Below are 9,207 nucleotides of genomic sequence, written 5' to 3'. Positions count from 1 at the left end.
TCGATAGCCCTAAACAACCACTAGCTCACCAACTATTGTTACAACAATGATAGAATCAGCAGCTATAACAGCCGCATCAACAGTAAAACACGCGGGACGACTCCCTCTACCGGTACGCCGACAAAAAAAAGCGAAGAGGGGTAGCTATAAAGTATTACGGCCTCTAAAAAGAAACAGTCCGTTCTCTCAGGACCAGCGCAAGCGATTACCCGTCAGCGACTGACGACAAGGGCGCGACGAACGACGCTCAACTGCGTTTACTCAACTACTGCTACATTATGTCATTGTTTAATTTCGTGTCGATACGTGACTCTACGCACTAGAACGAGTGTTTACTGGTCATAGTGCGATGCCCTTGTGATCATATGGAATATGAAAATTTGGTCTATAGGCGAGTCTATGGCAAATGGTTCGAATAGGCCTGACGAACAGAAGCTTTGACAAGGAACTTTTCGCTTAAAAAAAATAGGGTTTCATTTGGATTAGGACGATTTATCGACGTCCATTTGATATTCAACATAAAAATGTTACAACATACCGGTTGAACGAATCGAACATGCGAGCAATTTCTCGATCGAAAACATTAAAATTGTAAAGAAAAAAAGGTTTGTAAATTAAGGGCTTTGTCTGCGACTTTCATCTATTGTACGTACGGATTACGTGAGTCGTAAGAAGCCCAAATCTGTATAATACATTGCCTGACGACCGTACATTGACAACGAATCTAATTGTTGATATTATTCTTAATAATAGGAAATTAAGCGTAACATGTTGAGTGCTCGCGTGCCCTTATTGAGTACAATCATTGACTTCAACGTAATATCCACAAACATAAACATGGGCTTTCTCGCGGATCAGGAAAAACAATCTTTGCCGTGTGAATCAATTTCGGAGGGACACACAGGTGCAAGGCCGTTCAGGTAATTCTGACCCCGCGTTCGCCGGTTTCCGGTTTAGCCAGCATTTGTATCAAGGCACGGCCAACACCCTAACGCACATGGCATTTGCACAACGGTTGTATCATATCCTGACTAGATATCCTGATTACCCCTTGAAAAGAATTCGATATTTTTCCTCTTTCTCCCTGGCGCCAGTTCGCGCGACGAGGGCTTGTTTTACATATTCTACCGCCATTGTAAGGACAGCACAGCCACAACCAAATCACCCGATAAGGATGTGTTTCCAGGAAGGAATTTATGTGGTTATGGCACTGAGCTCTTCCGCTCACATGCTTCTAGGCATAACGAGTTTGTATCGGTTTATGAGCTCATGAACAGCTTATCAGACGAGATTTCCGGAAAGCCTTAAACACCCATTTCAATCATCAAAGTCGGTGCTTTCCTGATCCTATTTTTTGCTAAACATGTTCCCCTTTACAAGCATAACGAGCGTCACTGTTATGATAGGGTTTTGGCAAAATCAGCTAACATATTTATAATTCACAAGTCTCAATGGCTGCATAAATTGAGTGAGATAGAAGATCAGATTGGACGCACAAGACCGATCCTTCTTTTTCTAGAACAGGTACAAAAGCACTACAATCGAGGATCTCGCTGTGCTTTTTTGTGTTCTAATTTTCGGCGATGAAAGATTTTCGGCAACTTTTCGATAATTTTCTATTAACGTGATCGCCATTAGGTTTTTTTTCCCTAAAATTAGGATTTTCTCATAAAATATATACTAGCTATTATGGCACCGTCAGTTGATTTCATTTATGCTATAAGTTCTTAATGATTATTAGCTACCGTACACACATACTCACAGAGTGTAAGTACATCAAACCCTACGATAATTTTTTTTTATTGCCTCTGATGATATGTGATGGCGTACTTGCACTAGAAGCAGTATCACTGTTAAATCGGCAGTGCTATCGTTAATTCTGCCGAGTTGTGTACAAATGCGAACTGAGGATATTCATGTGTTATTATGTCAGACACTGAGCGAATGACAGAGAGGTTGGGTGCGATAAAAAACAAACCAGAACCTAAACTGAACCATTATTGTTGCGGCCGACAACGCACCTGACCGACGGGCTCTGACGCGCGTATCGCTATCCGTTTGCTTCTTGCTACTACTACTACTACTACTAAGCATTGATATATGTAAACTGCGGCATTTTCGATAAGTTGACTGGCAGACAGTACATGTCTAGATATCATGCTATCGATGTATTTTAGTTCAGCTAAAGGGGAGGAAACTTAACTTTATCTGATGATCTGAACTGTATGACTTATGGATGGTCGTCTATAAGTCGTGGCCAGACGTCCCGTTTTGTGTCTTCCTTACCGATCAGTTTCGCGGCAGTCGTAACTACAAATACATCGGCAGCAACAACAGTATATCGATAGCCGTAACGCCCCCCCCCCCCCCCCCCCGCCGACAAGAAGGATCACCCGGGGGCGGCGGCCGTATAGACACATCCTGGCCAAGTCGACTCGCTGTTTCCATTAGACATAATACTTGTTAGATAAAGTCATATTTGTCGAGGCAGTTCGCCATTGACAGACTCACGTTTTACGGCACCTAGGGTACTTGGGGCAGTCGGCGGCTGTGGATAGTTACCAGTATGTATACCGTACCGTGCCATGACGCCGGTCTTGCTAGAAAAAATGTCGCCACTTCAACAACAAGTTTCAGCGGGTAACGGGCTGGACCTAGGTTCAGGCGGCAGGCGGACAGATGTAATAGGCACGGCATTAGTCAGAAGCAGGAGGCTGAAACCAGCAGCTCTTTCGACAATGCCTTTTTATAGCGTACGAACGGATAAGCGAATAGAACGACCACCATTAGATCGAGTGACGAAGTTCCAGTTGCTGCTACTCGTACACGAAGCAACGATTCGAGTTTAGCCAACTCAATTCGAGGTTAGCGACCGGTGCGCTTCAAACGATAGGTGTAGACAGAAAATAGACAAATCCCTCAGGTCAGTTACCGAAGCACCGCAATACGGTTAAAGAGTTAGTCGTAGGCTATACATGAGTCAATGAGATATAGTATCATAATGGCACTTTTGTTGCATCTGACACACAATGATCATCTTCTGAAAAAAGAGAACATCACTACGTAGCGCCAACAAAACTAGAGAAAAGGACAGTACCATCAATGGGTATGCAGCAGCGGGTCTGTGTTCGACATAGCTCGTAGACGGACAACTTTTATTATATGAGCATCAATATATAGCTGCAGCTTTTTGTATACGATGTTTATATCGCTACCCATGGTCAAAATAAGTGAACAGCGAATCTGCGACGGAAAACTTAAAAGTACCTTGGCTTAGGAAAACTTAAAATTAGCAGGTCGTTTCGTGGCTTGCTGATATCGGCAACTAAATCTTCGATCATAACAACATACTACTCAAAATATTTAGTACTGTATTTGCTCTGCCCGCCTCCATTAACGGTCCTGTCTATGATTCAGTTTATTTATTTGAAAAACAACTTAAACATTCATGATTAAGAAAATTGTATGTTTGCAAACTTCGTTGGGCTGTTTAAGGGAAAAGAACGGATTTGACACGGAGTGGGGCACTTTCTGAAATTGTAGGAATGCGTTTCTACCAACGTGATAAGCCTTTGATGAAGGTCACGCCGAACCCCCACTAGCCGATGTTAAGAATGCATTTTCTGACTTTTCGTAGAATGCTTCGATCATTTAAACCGGTAAATTAAAAAAAAAAAAAAAAAAAACGAGAATTAAAACATATTTTGAGGAACTAAGTAGAAAAATGTGACTTAATTAGTACAAAAAATGACGTTATGCAGCTCGACGAGCTGAGGCATTATCCTAAATAGACACCTTTATGCAGCGGTCGGGGAAAAAACACCATAGGAAAAAATGCATACTGCTAGACTTTTACGAGTCAGCATTGCTATTGACATCAGTTCAGGTTCGAAGCCTAGGCCCGATGACTAAGATGATCCGAACTGCATCAGATTCGGACAAATGCAATAGTAGCGATTACGGATCATAGTAATGGGTCATGTCTATTATAAAATTTGTATAATTTTTTCCAATTTCAACCAATAACTCCAACACTAATTACTGATACAAGATCTCACATTTTAAGGAAATGTAAAGCCTTATCATGATTGAGGTATCAATCGATGAGTATTAATGTGATATGGACATATGTAATGATTCAACGTCACACATCTGTTTCCTTTAGAGGGTACAGGGTCTCGCATTGTTGGAAATAATCGTTACTTATATATAATTAGCCAGATCTAAACAATACGTTTGTGCGTATAACAAGTTACCGTTGTCATCTAAACATATATAGGTATCTCTTATAAAAAAAAAGTACTCTCACCATTTGAAGCTTTAGCTTGGGGCCTACATAAACCTGAACAGAGGAAAAGTTACCGCTGTAAGTGGAGATCATCCACTAAACTGCGAATTAAATTGGTCAGAATGGTACAAGGGCAACAAATTGTCAGGAAAAAAAGAGAAAGTTGTCGCGAGAGAACGAACTCGGTGCGTGTCGCAGACAGATCGATGTAATAGAACTTTCCAAATGAAAGGCCTGTAAGTGCTACCGTGAACGTGTCTTCCATAGCAGGACGTTCATTTGTGACGATTAAAAATCGGACCTAAAAATTGAATAATTGTGTTTAGCGTGTATGTATTTGGTAATCAAGTAGCGCAGAATCGCGTATTGCGTATGAAAAGCAACTACTACTCGATGGCGGACTAGCGATAGCGAAGTAAAGCTAGCTTAAACGATTACCTTGACTTTTCTAGCGTCCCCGGATGGGGAGCAGCTTTCTAACGGTAATAGTTCAAAACAAGATTTCTTACTCTCTTTTCGGAAAGCCATGTAGAGGCCGCGCGAACGATCATTGAAACATAAGTTGTCTGGTAAGAGCAAAGGCTTGCTACGGCGACAGCATTCATTTAAGTTGCTCGTTATTTTCAATGTGCGTGGCTTGAGTGAAATCTCAATTTCCGAATAGGCGATTGTAACGAGCGCGCGTCTTCCTCTTCTTGTCACGTTGAGCTGCAGCGGGTCTGTCGTCGATAGAGACGGCCCCGGGAACGTATACTGTGTGTAACCTCATACATTTCAATTATTGTAGGTATACCTTCAGTATACGTAATCGAGTACCAGCCAAATGACGTCGAACCGACATTCTTCCCCTGTAAAGAAACGCCAAACAAAGTTACATAATGCTTTGCAAAAAGGTCCTCTGTCTCTTCTCTTATCATAGAGTTTATACTTCGTTCAGAAAGTTGGAAACCAGCTGTTTTCTGTCTTTTTTTTTTTAATTTACTTCAAAGAGAAGTCAGGTAAACGTCATCTAGGCTAACAGGACAGCATGTTATGGTGGCACGATCTTATCGGTGATCTATGCATCACGGTATTCCAATACTAGTAGACTTATCACTGGATTCGCCAGTGAGGTGATCTGAAACGAGATGGTTAAATAGGAAAAGGAGAGTCACTAATATGGAAATCATTGGTGGATTTAGACTATACTTCTTCTAAACGGTGCAAACCTCAGCATTTTGCTTGCCAACGTGCATCGAGGAAGGAAGAACCTAAGCTCAGTTTTAGAACGCGAGCTTCTGATCGAGAATGTGCCAATATGGAGGCAGCCTATTTAATTGCTGATTTAACGTAGTAAATTAGTATAGATAATGTGGGGCTCTGAGTCGCTTAAACCATTCATGGTAAGGCGCTTCCGGTGCAAAATGGACTCGTTTGTACTCTTTGTTATATTATATGGATCTCCTTAATGGCCACAACAACCAGGCAAGCTTTGAAAGCTGACTACAATGTCTGGTTCCGGTGCCGAATCCATTTGTCATCCAGAGCCTGTTGTAAACTGATTTAGGTACGTATCTGAAAATAATATTTCAAAAACCTTCACAGAAAACGTATTTTTTTTAGCAGTACATTGCTGCCTAGATTGCCAGCTTCCTTAAGATAATCCAACAGATCGAGGATTGGTCGAGGACACTGAATAACTGACAAATTTAACACGGTCATAATATCGTTGGCTGTGACAAGCATTATCAATCGATGTCTACCTATTCGGGCCGAACGCTATTTCTATATAATAGGCTTTTTTAAAAAAATTATTTTAAATCGTGTTGTCAGCGAGATTGCCTACATTTTCGTTAGCCTTAAAACTTCTTCACAGCCTCTAGACCGCTCTAGCGGAAGGCAAACAATTGTATACGTCCTATAAGTTACAGTCTATGAGATTCGACAATAGAGTGTGTCTTCTAGATGAATTATAACGAGAAGATTGAACCGACAGTGCTGCCTAATCTGTTTTACTTCTTACACACTTCGAATTGCATCCTACTTAGTTGGCTTCATTCCGCCGTAACGTCTTCGATACTAAGGACAACAAACGTACCCATTTAATACCGTAATACTAAAAAATTAAACCTATAAGCATTACGGCTATCCTGCGAAACATTCACTAAGTATATATGCAGAAGTGTCGTTTGATTTATAAATAATTCCAGCATGATATCTACAAGGAATGTTCCTCATGAACTATTTCTGGCAAACAGACATAGGTTCAGCAAGAACACTTGTCCACCCAAGTTGAAGCGAGATATTTCCCATTAATTTGAGTATTGTTATTTGATAGTATAAAACTAAGAAGAGCGCGGCTTGAAAGGGCCTTATAAGTAACATCAAGTGCCATTTCACATATTGTAGAATACTGACTATTTGTAAAAAGCGAACACGCTGCCTCATTAGGAAGTCTATAGGCTTCGTACTAACAAACTGATCTTTCCCAATACCAGATGCCGACCGTAAGTTAAAAAAAAAATGCTATTAAAAAAGTTTGCTCTAACAGATACTAACCTTTGCACGAGTCTTACTATGGATCACAATAGTAAAGAGAATTATAACGTTGCCCCTCGTATTAACGGTTGAAACCAAGACTATCGCGTTTTATTCAGTAGAAATGTACTTAACGACGTCTCGTACTCAACGGTATAAATATACTATATCTCTAATAGCCAACTGATAAACAGCAGTGGAACTGGTAAGTGGCTACAGATATTAGTGGTTCTTATCCGCTGACAACAACGAGTTTTTGGCCTAAGTTACTCTTTCACACTTTTGGAAAACTGGAGGAAACCGGTTTCCAGTGTTGCTTTGTGATACACTTACATTCCTATGTGTATTTCTAGTGTGGGTATCAATACACTTCTATCCTTAGGATCTTTCGAAGAACTGAAACGTTCACGGGCGGTCAATTTGGGATCAGCATTTGGAACAACGTTCTGCATTTTTAATTTGTCTATGTATAATTTTCAATAAATTCAACAAAAAAGAAAAAAATAAATCAAAATGGTAACAACATTTCGTGAACAGCTTACGTTTTTTGTTGTTAGCTTATGATAATTTTCACATATGGCAACTATAACATCGGTGGCTGTGTGTCTGGGAGTGTGGGCGCATGTGCACATATGTATCTGTTTTGCTCACAATCGGGATTGAGGTAGACCAGATAATTACAGGCACACGCTGTGCCTGTCAAGAGAAGTACTGCCCTAGATATTCTTTTTTCGCACCTATCATTCAAGAGATTTTTGAGATTGAGCTTGTTTGAGAAAACAAGCAAAAAAAAAACCCGGTCAACAGCCGTTTTAAACTTGGTTTTCTGCGTTGCTCAGATGAACGTACGTCATCCTGTCTTCGTAATTAGCGGATAACTTTTACTAAGATTTTCAGTGGTCAGTCAATGAAATTAAGTCAGCTGAAAGCGCTGTCATACCTTGCCGAAGCAGCTCACCTAAATATGAAGACACATCACCTTTAAACCTAATTTGAACCAAGCAACTAAAGTCCTTATTCTTGTCTATCTAATACTCAAAACCTAATGTATTCCATACAAAACAATAGAATTTTAACACGTACAGAGACGCAAAGTTCCTGCGGATCCAACGGTTTGCCGAAGTAAGAAGAATCCATTCATCACTGCGGCCATGTCCCCTTGTCGACGAGACAATAAGCGGTCTTTCGTCAAATGAGCACGTTATAATAATCACACGACTTTAGGTCAAACATAATTTTTCTTATCAAACCGAACTGTGGCCATACCAGATAACGGAAGTAAACGATATCCACACCTAACAGAAACATAAGAGGCAAAGCTCTAATTTCCAACAAAAAAAACATAGAAGCATTATATACAAACATATCTATTTCGCATCCTGTATTTTATTCAGAAGGCTGAACGTTGAACGAAAGCCTCGGCATTTAAGTATCCGAGTTTGGGTAACAGTATGCGGCGATGCCATTGGCGCTGGTTTGAGAGAGACTCTGGTTTGTAGGGGATTTCTTCTCACTCTTTAGGCGACCATCAACCAGTTTCGTACCATGTGGAAATTTCAACCGAATCTAATAGATATCGTTTCGTTCACCATTTACTTTCTGGCCGTCTGGAGATATCGTTCTCGGAGAATTCGGTCACTCGACTCGACGGTGAAAAATCACATGAAGGAAATACCAAATCATCTAAATAGAATCGATATAACTTTTTCAACTGTTCCTAATAATTTTGACAATATTATGATGAAAAATGTTCGACGTGTTTTGTTTTCAATTAGTGTGTTAGTGAAATGTCAAGCGTTGCAAAGGCTTACGTTGCCCTGATCCAAAGATCGTCAAAGTTGGTCTTTTTAATATTTCATTTAACTGCACTGTCACATTTTTTTGCACTTGAAATACATCTTATGAGAATAAGGATTTGAAGATTCGAACTTTTAGCCTAACCTAGGTGTCTAAAACAGGCTTGATCGTTCAGGCACGTGTTTATTTATTGAACGAGCTCTAAATCACTTTTACAAAAGGGAGCCATCTATAGTGTTTTACGTGACCGTTTGGGAAAATAAAGGCTGCAATGAGTCTTGACTACCTCCCGGTTCGCGGACATTCATGACGGCATGCAACTGACAAAGTACTTCCCTATAACGAATGGACCGCCTGTATTAGTCCTGTATTACTATTGCCATTACCATTAACCACACCGCTCAACACAACAGCATCTTTGATATTAGTTGGACCATTTCCATTATTGCTATTACACCGGTACATTATTTTAATATGAATGCTTCTGAACCGTCTCTATGAAGCTACAAATGCCAAGTACAAACTCGAAATCGTCTTCTAAGCCGTGCTGTTGTCATTTGATAGTTTCAGTTAGATTAGGGTTGGCCTGTTCTAGTGACAAATGC

This window comes from Varroa jacobsoni, unplaced genomic scaffold (genome assembly GCF_002532875.2).
Source record: "Varroa jacobsoni isolate VJ856 unplaced genomic scaffold, vjacob_1.0 contig03000, whole genome shotgun sequence".
NCBI classification, from domain to species: Eukaryota; Metazoa; Arthropoda; class Arachnida; order Mesostigmata; family Varroidae; genus Varroa; species Varroa jacobsoni.
The sequence above is the reverse complement of the archived record's forward strand: the minus strand, read 5'-3'. Positions refer to the sequence as shown.